Raw genomic sequence first — 23,926 nt, forward strand, 5'->3', positions numbered from 1 at the left:
TATGACAGCTGAAACAAGAAGGCAGAGATTGCTTTGTTTGCCTCAACTGGGAACATATATGTTAGGGGACCCAAAGTTTTGCTGCTCTGCACATGTTCATGAATGACCATGAAAGTGCTTGGAATATTTATTTCGGAGTTACAAGTAATTTTAGTGAGTAGGCGAATTTGCAAATATGGAATCTGTGAATAGTGAGGATTGCCTGAATACAGAGAGGAACAAAGGGCTTAGGCTTCCCTTTGTTGGATGTACACCAAACAAAACTGATACACCTGCTGACCCCCTCATCTTCCACTACCTGCAATGTTTGCTCTTCTATAACATACTCTTCTAGATAAGCAGGACAGCTGTTAGTACATAAAACAATATCATTCAGTGTCTCAGTGAAATTCATTCCTTCAATGAATATTTACTGAGTACCTCTTCTATATCAGACGTAGGGTATATACATTTTAGACATAGTTCCTGCCCTCAAAGGGCACCCACTGTAGTGAGAGAAACAGACACATAACAAATGATGGGAGGAGTCCCAGTTAAAAATGGTGGAATCGAGTAATGTTTACTCCCCTTGTCTTCTTGAAGTAATCTATCATAAAGAATAGAAAATATTATGAAAATATCATCTATAATGAAACTAGGAAAGAATGCCAAACAGGTTATGAAATATTTCTGTTAAACAGAGTGAAACCTCTAACCAACGGAGGAAAATTCTGGAAAGTGAATACATTGCTCTTTATGTTTCCTAACCTGGGGAAACTACGTGGAGAGAGGCAGGGGGAGCAGCAGTCAGCTTCACGGCTCTGGCCATAGTCCACCAAGTAGCCCAGTCACGGATCGTTGGGCGGATGAGCAGCTAGGCTTCATCAACCTTGCTCCAGAGCAGGGTGTCCGCACTGAAGGAACAAGCCTCAAACTTGAAAGGATCTCCTTCCCAGGATAACTGATTGGAAAGTGTTCAGACGAAATGTATGAAAATTAAATTCGCCAACTGCCCAAGATTACTCATTCATATACTATTTTATTAAAGATCATTGCTGATGAGAATTATACTGATTCAATATTGAATAATAATCAGAAAGGATTCAGCATAAGATCTATTCACAGCCACCATAAAAGAGAAGAAAGTAATAAAACACAGAAAAGGTCAATACAGATTATACTTCAGCTAAATTATCCCAGTAAAGAGAAGATTTCAGGCAAACACCTTCTCCATGCTTTCAGAGAAATTAATGGGAAAATGGATTGTTAAAAAAAAAAGGAGCTCAAGGAAGTGATAGTTACTCAAACACATAACAAATGAACTGACAGAACTCTGCAAAGAATTTTTTTAAAGAATCCACTGCAAAAATTAAAACTACCTTGGAAGCAGCAAGAAATAGGATACTGATGGAAAAAAAATTGTCAAGGATTTATGGAACAGTCCTAAGAAAATCTAACAAAACAAAATAAAACAAAAACCACCAAAGAAATATCATTAATTAGACAGATGATGATAGCTATGGAAGACAGAAAAATGATTCAATAGAAGCATAGCATAATTTATTTTAGTAAATAAATAAAACAAGTAAAGAAAGAAAAATATTAAAATACACAGTAGAAGAAACATTTCCTGAAATTTAGAAAGCATCTGATCGACATAAAAAGGAATATGTAATGATTAAGACAGCATATCTTGATGAAGTTGTTAAATTTCAAGATCAAGAAAAATCTCCAATAGCCAGTGAAACTAAGAAAGAACTACAATGGAGAAAATGTCAGTCTGGCCTCAGATTTTTTCACAGCAATATTAAATGCGAGAAAAGAATGAAATTATTTTTATAAAGAATTCAAAGGTAAGAATTTTATACCTAGTCAAGTTATCCTCCCAAAATAAGTATAACAGAAAGACATTTCTAATATGTATAATCTCAGCATATTAATGAGCCCTGCTTGGAAAAATACGTTTGATGATGAGATATAGACGATTAAATAATACATTGCACTTAAAAAATTAGGAATGGAAAAGCTGTGGTATGAACTGACTAGTGGTGAGCATTGAGTACATTTACATAATGTAATAAGGTTTTAAAGTAACCCTTTAAACGAGGGTAGCAATTGTAATTTGACTTCTTTCAAAAGAGAATTAAGTAGTGCCTATAATTATTTAAACAAGGAGTAGATGAGATCACCCAGTGAGTTAACATAGTATGAGGTTCCTAACACTGCTAATAGTGTTGGGTTTAAAAAAAAAATTAAAGGCTGGGCGTCATGGCTCACGCCTGTAATCCCAGCACTTTGGGAGGCCGAGGCGGGCGGGTCATAGGGTCAAGAGATCGAGACCATCCTGGCCAACATGATGAAACCCCGTCTTTACTGAAAATACAAAAATTAGCTGGGCATGGTGGCACGCACCTGTAGTCCCAGCTACTCAAGAGGCTGAGGCTGGAGAATCACTTGAACTCTGGAGGTGGAGGTTGCAGTGAGCCAAGATTGCACCACTGTACTCCAGCCTGGCAACAGAGTGAGACTCCATCTCAAAAAAAAAAAAAAAAAAAAAAAAAATTAAAAAAGATAGTATGAAGGACTTCATTTAACTTATGATAACAGATTCACAAGAATTTTTAAACACATAGATTAAAAAAAAGGTCACATATTACATCTTGTGTCTTTAATTACCTAGCATAATTCTAGTTCTATTCTGAGCTTTATATACTAATTTTTGAAAATTTTGAAAAATATTTTGAAAGAAAATTTAACAAAAAGAAAGAGAAACAGAGGATAATGAAACTACCTGCTTGCCAAAAATTCCAGAAAGAATTATTTTGAACGTATCTTTATGAAGCCAACTCTTAGAAGTTCACACTGGAAGCATGTATGTTTTCATACAGCTACTTTTCTCAATCTTTCCCTCCCCTGATATAGTGACACAAGCCCCAGTCAAGTTTGTATCCAGGACAAAGACCAATGTGCCTATCCAGGGTTGTGTACAATTCATGACTAAGGACTATAAATCTGTCCCTTTCTCCACTTCTCAAGAAAGGCTCTCACAATGAAGTGAGTGCATCAATTAGGGAGCTTTCAGCTGCAAGCCACACTCAAAATCAGTCAAATAATAAGGGGCTTGATTATGTCACAAAGTGAAATCAGGATTTAGAGTGATTCAGAGTTGGTTAATTTAGCAAATCCACAGCATCAAGACCGGGTTGTTTGCATCCTTCAACTCTGCCATCTTCAGCAGTGTGTTTGCTTTTATTTTCAGATTTGTTCCCTCATGGCCTCAAGGTGGCTGCAGCAGTGCTAGACTAAATCCTCACTTACAAAGCCTCAAGCTTAGAAGACAGAACATCCCTTCCTTGTGACTCTTTTTGAAAGTGAAGAAGAATCTGTTAGAACCTCCTGAAAAGACTTACTCTCATGTCTCATTAGTCTGAATTCTGTCACAGGACAAGTCCTAAACCAAACATTGCAAAGGAAATGGCAGAGGGGATTAGCTCTTCTGAAGCTAAAGATCTGTTTGCAGTCAGAAAACAGGTAGGCAACTGACACTATTTGTTGGAGCGAAAGTGATATTATAGAAGTAACTTTCAATTGTTGTACCATTTATATAAAATAAATAAATGAAAAAGTGTTCTTAGTACCACAATAGTTACTATAGGCAAAATCCATTGATGAATACTACTCTTAGTAGGTGAGACTTTAAGGAGAAGCAGGGTATTTGCATAGCTGGAAAGGAATTTCCCAAATACATTTATTAATTACTATTAATGGTGGGTTTTGACATACACTCCCAAATTCTTCTACGAGGAGGTGAAGTTTAATTTCTGTCTCCTTTATTATGAGTTTGACTTAGAAACTTGCTTCTAAGGACTGGAGTGTGGAAAGGAAAAAATACCTTTACAGCACAGAAACCGGCAGATACTACCTTAACTGAACGATCAATGTTAACATCACCCGTAATAAGTTGTACTGACATGATGTATCCCTTATATGATGTGATGAGAAGGGCACCTCACCTCTGTGGTATATGGTATTATTCCTCCAAATCTATAAGCTCAGTCTAATAATGAGAAAGCACCAGACAAATCCAAATGGAGCCAATATCATGAAAAGCAAATGAGGAAAGGCTGGCAGATTGTCAGAGTTGAGTTTATAAGGAGACAGGATGACTTAATGCAACATGGTATCCTGAATCGAATCCTGGAACAGGAAAAGGACATCAGTGGGAAAACCAGTAAAATCTGAATAATTCTATAGTTTATAGTATTGTTAATGTTAATTTCTCAGTTTTATAAATGCACCATGGTTATGTAGCATGTTAGCATTAGGGGAAATGGGATGAAGGGTACATAGGAACTGTCTGTGTTATCTTTGCAACCCTTCCATTAATCTAAAAATATGTCACGATTCAAAGTTTTAAAACAATTCAGTTATTAGGGCAAAAAGGTTTCTTTATCATTAGGTCTAATTACTTTCAACATATCTCTCAATAGATCATGACACTGCAATGTCTCATGGTGTCCCCTTTGGTTGAGAACAGCTGCTACTTTGTTCATTTATTACGTATTAACAGACATCTCTATGTGCCAGGCATGATGCTACCAATGATGAACTGAGAAGATACTGCCCTGGCCCTCCTGCAACTCACATTCAATTGACCTAAACTGGGAAGCAAAGTTTTTTCCTATCCAATACAATAGTGATTTGCAGAGAATCCCCAACTTTGAGGGTTTTGAAATGAGTTACAGATTTTTGGTTTTTAAGATTTGACACAAACTGTATTGAATATGGAAAATTGATGCTACTCATTTTTGAATACCAGCAAGTGAAATTAGTCCTTACAGTTTTTTTTTTTTTTTTACAAAAGGAGATATGAGTTAAGGGTTTTACTTATGCTGGAACATAATGTTTTACTCCTTTTGTCCAAGAGTAAGCATGGGCCATTTCAGCTAAAGTAAGGAATTTGTTCAGTTACTATCAGGTTCAGGAAAACAACAAACAAACAAACAAACAAATAGAATGTATTAGATTTACCAATGACTGAAGACAGGATTGGGAGACTTTGATGACAAACCTTGTACTGTTTGACTTAGCACATTGGCAAATCTGATTGTAATATATGTCAGATGAGTTCTAAAAAGGTGAATACAGAATTTAATAAAGAGGGAATAGAAAAAGACAAGTTATTAGAATGTAAAATAGAAACAACACTTAGGCTTAGAGACCCAGGAATTCACAGCTTTTTAATAGTGCTTTGTCTCATGCTTGCTGAATCTTTCCTGTAATTACCTGAATGAAAAATGGTCTTAAAATAAATGAACAGAACATTGTACCTTTCCCAAGACAATGCTGCAGCTATGTCAGGATACCTGTAGGAGGTTGTAATAAGGCTGCTGGGTGAATTTTAAGTCAAAATTTATTTAAAACAATCATGTTAATTATTCATAAACAACAACCAGAGTAACATAAAGTTATTTTCAGGTTTATTTTTGATTATTTAGAAATGATTATTATATTCATTTTGGTTATTTTACCATCATATACATACACAAAAAAGAAAATAAAATCACTAAAGACCAGTTTGTTTCAAAAAATCAATTTTGGTCAAGATTCATCCTATAGGATTCAGAAAATATTTTCTGCAGCTAAATAAAACGGAAAAGCTTCATTTCAGTCAAGCTCAATGAACATTGTTTTCATCAGTGAGATGTGTGATTTTTGTACCTACTCTGATTCTCTTGATCACTGCGTTTTTTTCCCCACAGTGAACTTTTACAGCTTTTACTCGACTATGTCTCTTCCTCCTCTTAATGATATCACCCCAATATTTTTTATTGAGGTGATTTTACAAGCAGTGATATGTACAGATCTTAAGTGCCCAATTAAATGAGTTTAGACAAATGCATATGCTCATATAATACCATCTCAATTAAGATACAGACCACTGGGCTGGGCACAGTGGCTCATGCCTGTAATCCCAGCACTTTGGGGAGGCCAAGGTGGGAGGATCGCTTGAGCTCAGGAGTTTGAGACCAGCCTGGGTAACACGGAGAAACCATGTCTCCAAAAAAGAAAAGAAAAGAAAGAAAAATGATACAGAACATTTCCATCGCTCCAGAAAGTTCCTTCATGCACCAGGCAGTCAACTCTTAACCCCCATACACAAAAATATTGTAATTCCGTCACCATAGATTAATTGCCTGTCTTTGAACTTCACATACATGGAATTGTTCAGTATGTATTTCAGTGTGTCTGGCTTCTTTTGCTCAACATATTTTTGAGATTCACTCCGTTGCTGTGTGCATCAATAGCTTATTCCTTTTCACTGCTGAGTAATGTTCTATTATGTGACTAAACTACAACTTGCTTATGAACTCTTCTGTTGATGGGCATAACATTGCAATAAATATTCTTGTAGTAGTTTTTTGGTGGACATATGTTTTAATTGTCTTGGGTAAAACCTAAGAATGAAATTGCTGAGTCATAGGGTAGGTGTATATTTAACTGTATAAGAAACTGACAGTTTTGCAAAATGCATCATTTTACAATTCTACTAGCAATATATGATACTTCAATTGTTCTGTGTCTGTCAACATTTGCTGTTGTCATTTAATTTTAGCCATCCTAGTGCATGAAATGGTAACTCATTGTGGTTTTCATTTATATTGTTATAACGATTAAAAAGATTGAGAACATTTCCATGTCTTATTGGCCATTTGTATACATAGCTCCATGAAGTGTCAATTCAAATCTTTTGCTATTATGTAGTTTTTGGTTGTTTTGTTATTAACTCATGAGTTCTTTAGGTATTCTGGACATTAGTCCTTTGTTGGATATATGTGTTATAAACTTTTTTTTTTTTTTTTGAGACAGAGTCTCACCCAGGCTGGAGTGCAGTGGCGGGATCTTGGCTCACTGCAACCTCCGCCTTCTGGGTTCAAGCAATTCTCCTGCCTCAGCCTCCCGAGTAGCTGGGATTACAGGTGCCCACCACCAAGCCCAGCTAATTTTTGTATTTTTAGTAGAGATGGGGTTTCACTATGTTGGCCAGGCTGGTCTTGAACTCCTGACCTCAGGTGATCCATCTGCCTCAGCCTCCCAAAGGGCTGGGATTACAGATGTCAGCCACTGCGCCCGGCCACATTTTCATTTTTTATATCTTTTAATGAGCAGAATTTCTAAATTTTATGAAACACAACTTTTGTTTTTCTTTCTTTCTTTTTTTTTTTTTTTGAGACAGAGTCTTGCTCTGTTGCTCAGGCTGGAGTGCAATGGCACAATCTCAGCTCACTGCAACCTTCACCTCCCGGATTCAAGCAATTCTCCTGCCTCAGCCTCTTGAGTAGCTGGGATTGCAGGTGGGTGCTACCAAGCCTGGCTAATTTTTGTATTTTTAGTAGAGATGGGGTTTCACCATGTTAGGCAGGCTGGTCTCAAACTCCTGACCTCAGGTGATCCGCCTGCCTGGGCCTCCCAAAATACTGGGATTAGAGGTGTGAGCCACTGAGACTGGCCTGAAGCACAAATTTTCAATATTTTCTTTAACAGTTAGTGATTTCTGTGTCCTAAAAATCTATGCCTTGACAACAACAAATGCTGACAAGGATTTTTAGGGCAGTGAAACTACTTTGTATGACACTATAATGGTGAATACATGTCATTATACATTCGTGAAAATGCATAGAATGTACAACACCAAGAGTGAACCCTAATGTAAAACCCTAATGGATTTGGGGTGATAAGGTTAATGTATGTTCATTGATAATAATAAATATACCACTGTAGTGTGGGATATTGGTGGGGGAGAGGTTGTGCATGTGCCAGGATAGGTAGTGTATGGGAAATCTCTGTACTTCCTACTCAATTTTGCTGTGAACCTAAAACTCTAAAAAATAAAGTCTATGCAAAAAAATCTATTATTTCCCCCAATAACCTGCAGTGCTATCTCTGTAGCTTATTATTTTTTAGCGGAGAGGAAATATATACATGTACACATGTATAAATACATATACACGTATGTATTTATTTAGCTAATTGTGGTAAAATACATTGAACACAAGATTTCCTATTTTAACCATTTTTAAGTATATAGTTGAGTAGTGTTAAGTATATTCACATTGTTTTGCAGCCAATCTATAGAACTTTTTCATCTTGCAAAAGGTAAAGTCTTTACTCTTTACACAATACCTCTTCATTCCACACTGCCTCCAGCCCCGGCAACCACCATTCTACTTCCTGTCTCAACAAAGTTGACTTGTCTTGATACCTTATATAAGCAGAATCGTACAATGTTTGTCCTTTTGTGACTAGCTTATTTCACTGAATAGAATGTCCTCAAAGTTTATCCATGTTGTAGCATGTGTCCGAATTTCCTTCCTTTCTGAGGCCAAATAATATTCCATTGTATAATAAATACCACATTTTGTTTATCCATTCAACCACTGATGGATACTTGAGTTACTTCTACCTCTTGGTTAATGTAAACAATGCTGCTATGAACATGGGTGGACAAATATATTTTCAAGACTCTGAGTTTAAGTTTTTTGAATACATACTCTCAAATGCTTTAAAAGTTGATTTAGTTGATCATATGCCTTTTTCCTCCCTAATCTGTAATGTGATGAATTACACAGATAGATTCCTTTGCATCCCTGCGTAGGGGAGGAAAAATGTCTTTTTCTTTATTCATCCTAGGTTTATGGCAGAGGTCCCTATAACAAAAGACAGATTAATACATGAAAAGCTTACAAATTTATTTAGTGTAAGTTTTATGTGACACAGGAAACTTCAAAAGGAAATGAGGATGCAGAAACAGGTGAACCGATGCATTTTAATGCTAGATTTGATGAGAGTGGAGAGTCATGGAGAAATAGGATAGAGCTAAAAGAGTATGATCTAATTTAATGGTAATAAACTGGGGGAAACTTAGTAAGGCCTGTTCAGATTCTTCTCTGTGACTCTGTGTCTTCAGAGATAGGATGTTCCTTTCCTCCAGGAACAGAAAAGGCACCTCTCACATGAGGGTCTTATAACCTGCTTCAGGAAAGAAGGTCAGGGGAAGGTCAGAGAGAACTTACTGCATATGCTATCTTTCTTTCTTTCTTTCTTTCTTCTCTTTCTTTTTCTTTCTTTCTTTCTTTCTTTCTTTCTTTCTTTCTTTCTTTCTTTCTTTCTTTCTTTCTTTCTTTCTTTCTTTCTTTTTTTTTTTTTGAGATGGAGTCTCGCTCTGTCGCCCAGGCTGGAGTGCAGTGGCGTGATCTCGGCTCACTGCAAGCTCCGCCTCCTGGGTTCACGTCAGTCTCCTGCCTCAGCCTCCCGAGTAGCTGGGACTACAGGCGCCCGCCACCACGCCCAGCTATTTTTTTGTATTTTTAGTGGAGACGGGGGTTTCACCGTGTTAGCCAGGATGGTCTCGATCTCCTGACCTCGTGATCTGCCTGTCTCGGCCTCCCAAAGTGCTGGGATTACAGGCTTGAGCCACCATGCTTGGCCCTGCATATGCTTTCTCTCAAACTTTTTCAGCTGAAATATTCAGTATGCCAAGCTGTCATATTTTCAGGTAGCATATCATGAAGTCCATCAACTAAGATATGATTTAGTTGATTATTATGCATTTAAAAAATACGCTGTCGAGTTCAGTTAGCTAATATTTAGGATATTTGCAACTATGTTTATAAATGAAACTGGCCTATAATTTCTCTTTTTTCCATTTTTGTTATCTAGTTTTGAGTAAAAGATTACACTAGCACTATAAAATGAGCTGGGCATCTTTTACTCATTTTCTATTTTCTGTACCAACTTGTAGAAGATAGGTTTTTTGTTTGTCTGTTTTTTGTTTTTTTTGAGACAGAGTCTCACTCCATTGCCCAGGCTGGAGTGCAATGGCACGATCTTGGCTCACTGCTACTTCCGCCTCCTGCATTCAAGCGATTCTCCTGCCTCAGCCTCCCAAGTAGCTGGGATTACAGGTGCTCGCCATCACACCTGGCTAATTTTTTGTATTTTTTAGTAGAGACGGGGTTTCATCATGTTGGCCAGGCTGATCTCGAACTCCTGACCTCAAGTAATCTGCCCATCTTGGCCTCCCAAAGTCCTGGGATTACAGGCGTGAGCCACTGTGTCCAGCCTACAAGACAGTTTTTATAAGACAGTTTGTTGGAACTTAGCTGTAAAGCTATCTGGGACTGGGATTTTTTTGGATTCAGTTTCTTTTATACTTATTCATATATTCAAGTTCATTATTTCTTCCTGTACCAAGTTTGGCCATTTACATTTTTCTAGGTATTTTTCCATTTTATCTAGATTTTCAACTTTGTCAATGTACAGCTGCTTAAGTAATCCTCTGTTGGGTCTAGATATTTTCTTTCTTTATGCATTTTGTTAATTTTCATTTTCTCTTGATTAGTATTGCCAAGACCCTATTTTATTAATCTTACAAAAATTAACTTTTTATTTGTCTTCTATTTTTAGTTTTTAAAAATCTTTTATCTTTATTATTTGCTTCTTTCTTGTCACTTTGGGTTTGCTCTGTAATTTGCAACTTTTTGAGTTAAATCCTTAACTCACCTATTTTAGATATTTGTTTCCCGGTAAATATATTTAAAGCTATAACTTTTCCCTAAGTACAGCTTTAGCTGCATACCTCAAAATTTTGTCTTGTAGTATCGTTATCATTCAGTTCTAAATATTTATTTCTGCTTTAACCAAAGACTTATTTGGTAATACACTACTTTTTAATCATGTGAGTTTTTTTGAAAAAGTTATTCTTCTGTTACGATTTAACATTTTATTGGATTATGGTCAGAGAGCCAAGTCTGTAAGATATTAATTATTTGAAATTTATTGTTATTTTAATAGGCTGACACATTCAATTTTTGTTAATATTCTAAGTATGCAAGAAAAGAATAGTCACTGTTTTGTAAATCTAAGTTTCCTTTTTTTTTTCCTTCAGAGTTGATTTTGTGGTAGGGAGCCAGTAGCTCATGCAAATTCAACATTTTGAAACAGGATACTTTCATTTTGAAACATTTAAATTACTGTTCATCTAGTAAAATGAGACTTTGGACCATTACACAAAGATGCACTTAGTGAAGTCAACATATAGATTTAGACATCTCTCTATTGTCATAGAAATAGTATATTTTGTTTTCCCAATTTTCCTAAGGGGATTGGTCTTTAGAAAACTTAAAACTAAAATTCCCGAGACAACTCAGAAATAAGTACAATATTTAGTTTATTGGGCCCATTTTTGGGGGAAGGGCTTTACCTTCTCTCCATCTCGCCATTCTGCCTCTCAACTTTCCTCACCAGCCACACACAGCAGAAACTGGGTGATATCCAGATGGCTTCTTTTATTTTAACCTGAAGCACTTGTGCAAGTAATGAAAAATGGTGAGCAATTACTTTTCATGGGGGGAGGTTCTGTTAACTGAAAGACCATTGGTTCAGCAGAACCTGAGATGAATTGGGGTATGCGAACTTGGTGGTAGAAACTGGAGTGCAGCGAAATTGTTTTCATAATTGTGGAGGAAGATGCCAGAATCAGAGAGAAATGCCCCAGGGGTAGTTAGCTGGAAGAGGGACTTGGGGGAAACTGAAATATCAAATGGATAATTTTAAAAAGTTTCTATTTTTAAAATTAATATTATTTTAAATTGACAAATCATAATTGTGTACATTTATGGGGTACAATGAGATGTTTCGATATATGTAAACAATGTGAAATGATTAAATCAAGCTAATTAACATCTATCTCGTCACTTATTTTTTGTTGTGGGACATTTGACATTTACTCTTTTAGTTATTTTGAAACATATTAATGCCTATAGTTATCTGCTGTGCAATATATCTCAAAACTTATTCCTCCTATTTGAAACTTCATATCTTCTGCCCAACAACTCCCCATTCCATCCCTCCACTCCCCTCATCCCCAAGCCTCTGGTAACCACCATTCTACTCTCTACTTCTATGAGTTCCACTTTTTTAGATTAATAGATAAGTGAGATCACGTATCTGGCTTGTTTCACTTAGTATAATGCTTTACAGGTCCATCCATGTTGTTGCAAATGACAGAATTTTCTTTCTAGTTTTTTTTAAGGCTGACTAGTATTCCATTTTGTATATATACCACATTTTCTTTATCCCCAAGTTGAGTATTTCTAAGTTGAATCCTGTAGGGTATATAATGTAACCTCGTTTCTCAGTTTCCTCTATGAAATCTTAAGTAAACTACATCAAGGAGGAAGCAAGAGTCAGAGGGGACAAATGACATCTATTACCCCATGGATACATTTTACAATCATTAAGTCTCTGCACATCTTGCATGTGTTCTCTTGGCAAGAGTCCCTTGGAGTTTTAGATCCTTGTCTTTTTAAAGTTCAAGGCAATCTACTGCTTGAGGCTGTCCCAATCCGTCTATTCCCTCCCCATCCATACCAGTTCTCCTAAGGAGTCAGTATTAAAAGCAAAAGAATAAAGTTATCAGAAAGGATTTCACTAGTTGGGGGAAACTAATGATATAAATTCAATTTGTCTTTTGGGAAAATTACTGTATCATCTCAAATGATATGAAGGTCAGTTTGTAAGTCAAAGCCACATTCATTGCCCATCATCACCCTCTTCCCTCCTCTTTGCTTCCCTATTTGATCAGATTCCAGCAGAGGCACTGAGGCAGGACACCATTCATACAGCCTTAGCTCCTGCTGCACACTCCAAGTTGATTGACTGCATCAGAAAAGCCGTGGTTCCCTGTGACCTAAAAGAGGCATTTTGAGTCCCTGAGCTCTTGCATCAAATAACTATCAGCAAAGGATACCAGGAAGGCAACACAGTTCATTGGTTCATTAACTCACGTTCCCCAGGGCTTTGAGGCAGATGGGGAAAGCTGGACCAAAGGCTGAGACTCTAGGAAGTCTTCTCTGTCAGTCATAAGCTGGAGCGGCAATGACAATGGGGAACAAGACCACTCAGTGGCACCTGGGCTGAGCTGCTGTCCTTAACAAAGAGAGGTTTGGAGGCCCCCCCACCATGCAGGAAGAAGGCAGAGCCCAACAGCTACGTCCCTACCTTTCTGTCCTTAAAATTTGGTTCAGCATTTCTTTGTGATACACACATCACTTCTCCTACCAGCTGCGAGGGCAGGAGGAAAAGCAATTAAAGGCATTATTTATCACCAAGTTCCTGCTGGGAAGGGTCAAACTGCAGCAGGATTTGAAAAGCAACAGCAATTCTATCACCAAGGGAGTTATAAAAGTAGATAGCTCAACATCTTAGAGCTATATTTGGGCTTTTTCTTTCTTAGCCCTAAATATCTTTACTGAAAGTGAACATCCCAGAGGTGATTAAAAACTGGCCTTCCTGTCAGCTTTGGAATTGTTCGAGTTCTAACAATATTTGAGTTTGGCAAGCTTTGAGTCTGCTTTGGGAAGTTGCAGCAAAAATGAATTGGAAAATATATCTTTGCCTTTATAGAAGAGAAGAGAAGGGGCTCATTGTGTTTTATTATAACATCTATATTAGAATTCCCTCTTCACTGAAATCCATGGAAAATCAGAAAAACTTTTTGCATAATTGATTATGTGTGGCATTAAAATACCTATTGAACTTATGTTCATTTAATAGGATTGCTTTAATTCAAAAATTATGAAGTGGGCTGTGTTTCTTCTGGTGACTAAAACTCTTCATCCTGTTACCGGAAAGCGGTCCCGATCCAGACCCCAAGAGAGGGTTCTTGGATCTCGCGCAAGAAAGAATTCAGGGCGAGTCCTCAGTGCGAAGTAAAAGCAAGTTTATTAAGAAAGTAAAGTGGTGAAAGGACAGGTGCTCTATAGACAAGAGTAGGACATTCCTGAAAGTACGAGGAGGAACGCATCCACCCTAGGTACAATGCTTGTATATATGGGGAGACGTGTTCTGCTACAAAGGTTTGTGATAAAGGATTAACTTTCTTCATTACTATATTTTGCAAGAATTGATAATATTATCTTTAAAGCAAAATTAGGAATGCCTTTGTTCTCCAGGTATTGGGATATCTGGACGCTCCCAAATCTGAGTTTGTTATAGTAAACATTATTAATTTGTTCCCTTAACCATAAACATCTAGGGGCTAGGAATGCCTAATTTTCTGGGAATGCAGCCCAGCAAGTCCCAGCCTCATTTTCCTAGCCCTCACTCAAAATGGAGTCGCTGTGGTTCAAATGACTCTGACAATCCCAAACCTGCCCTCATGCAAGGGCTGAATGATTACGGCCCCTGAGTGGTCTCACTCTGTTTGTGCTGCACTTCTCTTTACATATTTTTTTTTTTTTTAAAGCAAAACAGCAAAAGGTTTATTAAGTGCAGTAACACCCTTGGAGAGGGGAGAGCGGGCTGACTGGTGAGTGGTGTCAGCCTCTTTATGGTTCTTGTATACTAATTCACTAGCATAATCAGTCAAGAAATATTTACTGAGCATCTATTATGGGTCAGGGATATAGTAGAGAATAAAGCAGACATGTTGTTTGCCCCTGTGAATTTACAAGCTAGCAGGGAAGACAAATACTGAATAATTAGAGTAAAATAAATGTTACAAAAAGAGTGCATTGTTCTATCAGAATACGTAACTAGTTCTCCCATGAAGACTCCTATACTGTATTCCTTTCTTAGATCACTAGCTTCCTTTTATTACCACTACCAGATGATCATGATGATGATCATAATAGTAACCACTGACATTTGTTGAGGGCTTTTGATGTGCTAGACACTGTTATAAGTAACTTTAGAAAACTTGTTTGTAAGTGGTAGAGTCAGGATTTGAAGCTAAGACATTCAGAGCCCATGCTTAAACACTGTGCTGTAACACCTGCTATATTTTGTTTATATTAGTATGTGGTACATTTAGTGGGTTCTCAGAAAACATTTGTTAAATGGAGAAATGAGTGGATGAATGAATAAAATGGTGCAATGAGGCAACAGTTACATCATTTGAATTGCTATGGTATTGGTGGCTGACAATTATTTAAGATTCTATTTTTCCCTAATTACGCTTGCATTCCTCCAGAAATCTTGAATTCAAAGTGCATCATCTGGTAGATGCTTTAATGCTCTTGGCTTTTTAAATTTCTATTTGTTATCTGCTGTAGTGAACTGTTGGTATCCTACTGACCTGAGCCAGGGATCTAAATACATAGTGTTTGGCACTTTCCCCCATCCCTGTATCCATGGCAAATATCACAAATTAGTTATGTCACTCCTTCCCAAGTCCTGATAGGAGTCTCAAAATCCTCCTCCCCTTCGAGTCATGACTACTGATACCATGTCAGCCTCCAAGAGGAAACCTATTCATACACCTGGCCCTAACTTCCATGCAAAGTTGCTGTACAAAGATAATCTTGCCTTGCCTACCATCATTGTATTGCTCTCCTCTAGATGAAAGTTCAAGGGCTCTTTAGCTGGTGGTCAACAGTTAGATTTGGGTGATCCAATCATAGTCACTAAGTAGGGAGTGACCACTGCTACCTTGTCCACAAGTGAGAGTAAACTTGGCTACCGTGCGGAAACTCAGATGGACAGGTAGCATTTTGGATTTATTAAAGATTGAAGTATATTAACTTGGTTGAGTATTGAAAGATAGGATTTGGAAATTGAGAAAAGAATGGAGGGTATCCAGTGTAACAGAACAGCTTGAACAAAAGAAGGTGGTGAGAATAGACATGGACAGTGTGAAGAACAGCCTAGCAGGGTGCCAGCAGCCTTTGCCAGGTGCCATGAAATGCTCACAGTTGCGGGTGTCTGACCCTACCTGGCCCTGTTAGGCAAATACACAGGTGAGAGGCTCAGGGGCACACATAAGACTCCGCCTTGGAGTGCTGCAGTTTGCAATTTTGGGGCTGTAATTGATTGAAGATCTGCAAGAGGCAACTGAAGAGGGAATCTGAGAGTTTGCAGGCCCTGCCAAGTGTAATGAGCAGACAGAAGGTTGCAAGCTTTAGTGTTGTTGAGGTAATGAAGCCTTTGGAAATAAATACCAACAAGCTGAAGGTGTAGACTCAAGGTATAGGCTTGACAGAACCGTATGTTGCAGGACATCAGAAATAGTCCTCTACCACAGTATTTTTCTTTTTTCCTCCTTAATTTTCTTTATTCTTTAAAAAAACTTTATTAAAAAATTCAAATACTCCAAGTAGGAGAGAAAATAGTATAATAAACATGCAATATACACATCTAGATTTTTAATTAACGTTGTCATATTTGCTTCATCTATTTTTGCTGAGTTGTTTAAACATAACATATAGACATCATATCATTTCACCTTTAAATCTATGAATATGTACATCTAAAAAATAATCTACTCATATTTTCTTACCTATGCTGCTAATTATATTATCTGTGATGCAGGCAGGAGGTAGTTGGCTTAGATACAAAGGACCAATTACCCACCAAATTATATGACAGACTCAGCTATGTTGCCTCATCTGGGGGAAAAGCTTTGGTTAAGATATTTCCAGAGTAGTTTTGCAGGGATGGTGGAATGAGGAATAGGGAAAGGAAGAAAACTAAGCGTAAAGGACTTTAATTTCATAGTCTGGCCCAAATACCCTGACGATCTTACAGGAGTACTAAGAAACACAAGAAGAAGAAAGGAAATCACAGGGGAGCCCAGACAAACTGGCACTGGAAGGGCAGCTACAAAGACACAGCCTCAGGCTGGGAGGAAGGGGCTGAAACCTCCCGTTCCTATAACATTTTCTCTCATTTACACCTCAAATGACTCTTCCCTGGTCTCAGAGGGGGCTTCCTTCATGAGGGACTAAGAGAAGTAGTTAGTGTTTAAATAGCCTCTTGAGATCTAGCCAGGGAAAGTGCAAAGTAGAAAGTAATGGCTTAGGGATGAGATCAACCAACAACCCAGCTGGGTTCACTGGGGCAGCCACTGAAAAGCAAGATAACCAATTACCCAGCAAGGAAACCGTGTTAGCAGAATTCCTAGGGAGAAACTCAAAGGAGAGAGGATTAAATGGATACCTTCAAGTCCTAGGTCTATGTCTGGATTAATATTTCCTTTCCATAGCTTCTCAAACCACTTCCTTCTTTGCACAATATCCTGGGCCTATAGAACCAAGAAGAATAACTCATCTGAAAAGTACTTCTCATGTTCCTCCTGAAATAATATTAAAAGGTATGTTAGAGAGAAATATCTTTTCTTCTAACCATCCTAGATTCCTGGCTGAGATCCCTGTAACAAAAGACAGATCATCAAGAGAAAAGCACACAAAGTTACTTAATATAAGTTTTATGTGACACAAGAAACTTTATAAAAAGTGAAGACCCTGAGGAACTGTTAAACCTGAGTGTGTTTTTATAGTAGGCTTGATGAAGAGTCGACGGTCATGGAGAAACGATAGGGCAAAGATTGTGATCAGTGGTAATAAACTGGGGGAAACTTAGCAGGGCCCGTTTGTTCAGATTCTTCTGTGTCTTCAGGGAAAAGGATGCTCCTTTCACCTGGGTATAGGGCGGGCACCTCTCGCATGAGAGTCTTATGACCTGCTTCAGGGGAAGTTTAGAAAACTCTTTCTAGGTTTTATGACCTGCTGCAGGGGAGAGGGGGAGGGAAATTCAGACACCTTCCCATATATGTTATCTCTCAAATTCCTTCAGCATAAAATATTCAATATGCCAAGGTGCCGTATTTTGGGTAGCATATCCTGAACCTCATCAGCACATAGACGGTCCCCAACTTACCATGGTTTGACTTAGAAGTTTTTGGCTTTATGATGAGTTTATATTAAATACACTTTCCACTTACAGTGATTTCAACTTACAATGGGTTTATTGGTATATAACCCCATTGTAAGTCAAGGAGCATCTGTGTTAGTTTTGTTCAAAAATTTCAAACACTGCTTAACACCCAACAGAAGTAGTTAACTAAGGTCAGTTAAACCTGTCGCACATCGTGGTATTGAAAAGTTGACAGGAAATCTTTGACCTTTTGAGAAGGTAGGCTCCTTTAAGTCATTAATAACCAATTAATACTTGTCTCTTTCTTGGTGAGGAGATCAGTACGTAATAGGTGTGATTTATCACTATTTCTATTTCATATTATGGCTTCATCTAGAGATAGTATGTTTCAGTGACTAAAGACATGGATTTCTGAGCAGACTGACTGGGTTTGTGCCCTGGCTTCACCGCTTCCCACCTGTGTGATTGTGGGCAATTTGCTAACCTCTCTGCACTGTGCTTTACTCCAGATCTGCAAGACAGAGCCACATGGCCAGTCCCCAGTGTGTTAGTCCATTTTTGTGCTGCCGATAAAGACATACCTGACACTGGGTAATTTATAAAGAAAAAGACGTTTAATACACTCACCGTTCCATGTGGCTGGGGAGACTTCACAATCATGGCGGAAGGTGAAAGGCACATCTCACATGGCAGCAGACAAGAGAGATTAAAAGTCAAGTGAAAGAGGAAACCCCTTATAAAATCATCAGATTTTGTGAGACTTATTCACTACGAGGAGAACAGTGTGGGGGAAACTGCCCCCATGATTCAGTTATCTCCCACGGGGTCCCTCCCACAACATGTGGGAATTATGGGAGCTACAATTCAAGATGAGATTTAGGTGGGGACACAGCTAAACCATATTACCCAGTAAGCATTAAATATTATTCTTTGAGTTGTTGAGGATAAATTTTACTCTTGGGAATAGCCATGATCCAACTTGAATTTGGCTGGCAGCTGTGACTTGCTCCGTCATCTGCACTGATGGGAGAGGCACAAACACCTGGATGAATCTTTCCTTAAGGATCATTTGCCCGGTTTATAATGAAGTAAATGTAACTCTTGGGCCCCTTGAAAGACCTACCCAGGCTCCATCATAATAAAAACACATATTAGGGACTTAAGATGTGCCAAGTACTTGATATGCATCATTTATTAAATCTTTATGAGGATTCCATGAGGAAGTCCTAATTATTCCCACTGTTAAATATGAGAAGACCTCCCCTGGGTCCTCTGGGAAGCCAAGAGCAAGGCCTCCACTTGCAAACAAAATGTTTACAATGTCACAAAAATAACTTTTGCCATTTGATGGAGGAGAATCAAGCAGATGCAAGGACTAGATGATTCATAAGGTAACCTCAATACTTAATGAAGACCTAGGCCAGGCGCAGTGGCTCATGCCTATAATCCCAGCTCTTTGGGAGGGCCAAGGTGGAAGAATCGCTTGAGCCCAGGAGTTTGAGGCCAGCCTGGGCAACATAGCAAAACCCTGTCTCTACAAAAAAATATAAAAAATTAGCGAGGCGTGGTGGTGCGTGCCTGTAGTTCTAGCCTCTTGAGAAGCTGAAGTGGGAGAATTGCTTGAGCCAGGGAGGTTGAGGTTGAGGCTGCAGTGAGCTGTGATCGCACCACTGCATTCTAGCCTGAGTAACAGAATAAGACCCTGTCTCAAGAAAAAGAAAAAATTAATGAAGACTTGAGCATGTATGCAACAGAGGTCAATGATCTTTCACATAATCTTCATCATCACTTGCTCCTGGGCCTGGGGGTGACCGGCCACAGGGCTCCCTGCCACATTTCCTGCAGTGTCTCTTGCTAATGGGATCCCAGCATTCAGCCGCTCCAGAGACGTCCATTCACCTGGGCTCAGCTGGTCCCTTCTGGTTACTTCCACACACAATTCTCAGAGTTTAGGAATTCACTTTGAGCAAGGCAAGGCACTGATTGGTCATAGTATTTTTTTTTTGGTAATTGTATTTGTTTTCTAGTGTTGCTGTGACAATTTAACACAAACTTAACAGCTTAAACAATACAAATTTATTATCTTACAGTTCTGGGATGTCAGAAGTTCCAATGTGGGTCCCACAGGGCTAAAATCAAGGTGTTGGCAGAACTAGTTTCAGTTCTGAAGGCCCCAGGGGAGAATCTGTTTCTATCCCTTTTCCAGTGTCCTTGGCCCATGGCCCCTTCCTCCGTGTGGCTGGTAGAGCCTTCCTCTCCTTGCCTCTCTCTGCACCTCCTTCTGTCATCCTGTCTTTCTCTCTCCGCAGTTGGAAAGGGTCTCTACTTTTAAGGGTCTGCCAAGATAGTCTTATTGGTTTAGGAGCTTCAAACTTAGTCACATCTGCAAAGTCCCTTTGTCATGTAAGGTGACATATGCACAGATTCCAGGGATTAGGATGTGGACATTTTCTGGGGAAGGGGGAGATTTATTCTGCCTACCACAGGAATGAGGCTGAAAATGAGATGTCTGATGTCATCAGTTTAGAGTGCAAACAATGTCACCCGTAGAGACTCAGATGTCACCCCTAATTGGTACACCTGAGGCCTGATCTGCCTTTTGAGTAGGAGGTTCTGGGTCTGAGGTGAGGGTGGGAGGCGAGCCCTCCTGTGACCAGTTTCTGATTCCCAGGGATTTAATCCAGGCTGTGAGCCTTGGTTCATTTTGCCTTGGAGAGAGATAAGTGTTCAGTACCCTAAGCACACTGTCACTGCCCCGGCGTGGGCATCTGGTAGGGTCATTCAAGGGCTGTCTGCTGCAGAAAGTGAGGTGGTGTGGAGGTTGCCACATACAAAGCCTGCTGGCACTGCCACTGCTGCTTTGGCAGTACTGACTCAGGCAGGGTGGGAGAGTAGTGCCTCCTTCACCCATGGAAGCCTCATGCCTAAGTAGCCCAAGGATCTCAATGAGAACTTCCTTTAATGATGTGGCTTTTTTAGTCTGTTCATGGATCAACAGGCACTTCCCTGTGGTTAGCTGCCTCTATGGCCCGGTGAGATTCCCTTTGACCATCTGAGCCCTAACACCCGGGTGACCCTGAGGGTACTGCTTCCCTAACTTTCATAACTTCCATAACTATGGCAACTTCAAAGCAGGAAGCAAATGAGATGGATTTCCCAATTCCTTCTTTTTCACCAAGCCCCTGGGTTTCTTATGCAAACTTATCCACCCCTCAGGCAACCTTCAAGCTTAATCCATTAATGGAATGTGTGTGGGGACAGGGAGTGGGGCCCTGGTGCTAGCATGTTTGTTGAGTGACTCAAGGGGCCATTTTGGTGACTTGTCCAGAAATAAGCAAGGCTTCAGGGCAACTCAGTGTCACTACTATCAAAAACCAAACAACAACTGGCAAGTTCCAAATGATGATTCTTTCCATAAAGAATATTTAAAATTCCATTTTGCTGGGCATTACACTAGGGCAGCAGTCTTCAAACTTTTGTCTTAAGACCTTAGTCCACTCTTACAAACAATTGAGTCTCTCTGCTTTTGTTGATGTGAGTTATATCTATTGATATTTATAATATTGAAATTAAAATTGAGAAATTTAAAAAGTTACACATGCATTCATCTTAATAATAAAAAAACTCATTTTGTGTTAATATAGTTAACCCATTTCTATGAAATCTAACTATATTTGTCCAAATACAAATTTGTGAGAGGAGTCGCCTTGTTTTACATTTTTGCCAATTTGCTTTGTCAGCTGAAGAATAAGAGTCATAAATTTGAAAAGGAGAGCTTTATTTCTCATAAAGCGTTGCAACCTGCAGGGGGGCCATTCTGACAGGCTGGGAAGCATAGCCTTCAGTAAGAAGCTGGACAGACACTTCAAGGGAGGAGCAAAGGAAGCAGGAAGTTATGCTAAGGCGAATGGTTTAATATACATAACATATATAAGACAGAGGAGGAGTCATGAATATTTATGAAAGGAGAAATGTGCACATGTGCAATTGAGCTTCATGCCTCATTCATGGGTCCCATGTACAAAAAATGGCGGTGTTAGGATGATCTGATGGTGGAATTTTTGGCCCTGTGATGTCAAAAGGCGAGGCAGAGGACACAAAAACCTTTACTATGCGTTCTCTATAGGCTGGCCAGAACCGCTCCATGGTCAGTGGTCTCTTAGCAGGAAGAAATGCTGTTGGTTGTTATGCCAAAACAACAAAAGGAGGGGCAGCGTCAGGCAGTTGGTTAAAGCAGTGGTGGAGTCCTTTTTTTTTTTTTTTTTTTTTAGACATGGTCTTGCTCTGTCACCAGGCTGGAGTACAGTGGCTGATCATAGCTCCCTGCAGCCTCTGCCTCCTGGGCTGAAGCTATCCTCCTACATCAGCCTCCTGAGTAGCTGGGATTACAGGTATGTGCCACATGCCCAGCTAGGTTTTTGTAGAGACAGGGTTTGCCATGTCGCCCAGGCTGGTCTTGAACTCCAGGGCTCAAGCAATCCTCCCTCCTTGGCCTCCCAAATTTCTGGGATTACAGATGTTTGCCACTGTGCCAGTGGAATCTTTTGAAAGGGTTGGCTTCTGTTTAGCCCTTAGGGAAGAAAGTATAATTCTAGTTGTGAGGGAGGGGGTATAACAAGAGGCTTGTCTGACCTCCTATCCTATCATGGCTGAGAACTCAGTTTTCAAGGTTACTCTGGGCCAAAAAGAGATGGTTGGGGAGCTTAGGATTTTATTTTTATTTCTCAGCTTTATGTTTGGCATTGAAGGAAACCAGAGAACTTCATCGCCAAATATGCCTCTTTGACATAAACATTTTTGAGCTAGAGACAATTTGGAAGCAGCAATTATAAAAAAGGACTCTCTGAACCTTCTTTTCTCACATGTGTCAGGCCATAAAAATTCTTGTGAAAAATATGCAGGGGGCGCTTCTTTCACCCCTTTCTGCCTGATTAGCTCAGAGACTGATGCCACTCGAGGCAGAAAAATCTGGGAGCAGACTTTACCACATTCCCATTGTTTTCCCACCTTTTGGGAGCCTGAAGCTGTTTATGCCTTTGTCTTCTCACTTCTAAATGCATTGTTGTTTGTTAGAGATGCTATATAAGCTGGGACCTTGACCTATCATTTTGTGAGGTACTTTTGAACTGAAGTTTCTCCTGTGTTATGAGCACAGCACATGTAAATAGAAACACTTGTTGTTGTTGTTTTTTCTTGTTATTCTGCTGTTTATTAACAGGAAACTGTCCCAGTGTAATTGCCCGATGGGTTCTTCTTGCCTGCTGCACAGACAAAGCCAATGTACCAAGAAAACAGTGTTGCAGTAGAGAAAGAGTTTAATTATCACAGGGCCTGACAAACAGGAGGATGAGAGTTCATTACTCAAATCAGCCACCCTGAAAGCTCAAAAGCTTGGAGGCTAGGGTTTTTAAGGATACTCTGGTGGGCATGGTCTAGGAAATGGGCACTGCTGATGGGTTGGGGATAAAATCATAGGAGTGTTGGAACTATTTTCATGCTCTGAGTCAGTTTCTAGGGGGAGATTATGGGACTGATTGAGTCACAGGTCTTGGAGGGTTTGGGTGGCATCAGTTGGTCTGTCTAAATGCAAAAGTCTGAAAAATATCTCAAATGCTATTCTTAAGTTTTACAATGACAATGTTTTCTATTGGGGCGATTAGGAAACTTACAGCAGCAAGCAATGACTAGTTATCATTTAACCATGCACAGATTTTAGCAGAATTCAGGTCCCTCCCATAATCCTAATCTTGTGGCCTTTCATTAGTTTTACAAAGGAGGTTTCAGTCCCTGAGCAAGGAAGGGGTTAGTTTTGGGGAGGGACTATTGTTGTCCTTGATTGAAAGTTAAACTATAAACTAAATTCCTCCCATGGTTAGCTTGGGTTATTGGAATGGGTAAGGACAGCCAGCCTGTGAGGCTGGAAGCAGGACGGGGTCAGCCATGCTAAACTCTCTCACTGTCATAATCTTTGCAAAGGCGGTTTCGCCCACTACAGACTTAAAAGTTTTGTGAAAATTATTGCTTTCTCCCCTTCAGCTTAATAGAAGACAGTTGGGTTTTTCATATTTACTTCTGTCTTCAATCTTTTGTGCTTTCACACTTTGGAACAGATACCCTGGGGTAACTTCAAATCATGGGCGTGAAAGTACTTTGGACAAAATAAAGCACCATCAAAATGCTAGGTGTTTGCTATTTCTATAAGGGTTGCTAAAACATGAAGTAACAGGAAATT

At 39.2% G+C, this 23,926-nt stretch overlaps 1 long non-coding RNA gene across 1 annotated transcript in view; it reads left to right on the forward strand.

The window, feature by feature from the left end:
* LOC129524291 (uncharacterized) overlaps nt 1-6,662 on the forward strand; it is a 66,374-nt gene extending 59,712 nt beyond the window's left edge. The window contains exon 5 of the long non-coding RNA XR_010134974.1: nt 3,239-6,662. This is a non-coding gene — a long non-coding RNA (uncharacterized lncRNA). The remainder of the gene's footprint in view (nt 1-3,238) is intronic.
* Nucleotides 6,663-23,926: the final 17,264 nt, after the last annotated feature.

The sequence above is a fragment of the Gorilla gorilla genome, chromosome 7 (genome assembly GCF_029281585.2).
Source record: "Gorilla gorilla gorilla isolate KB3781 chromosome 7, NHGRI_mGorGor1-v2.1_pri, whole genome shotgun sequence".
NCBI lineage: Eukaryota > Metazoa > Chordata > Mammalia > Primates > Hominidae > Gorilla > Gorilla gorilla.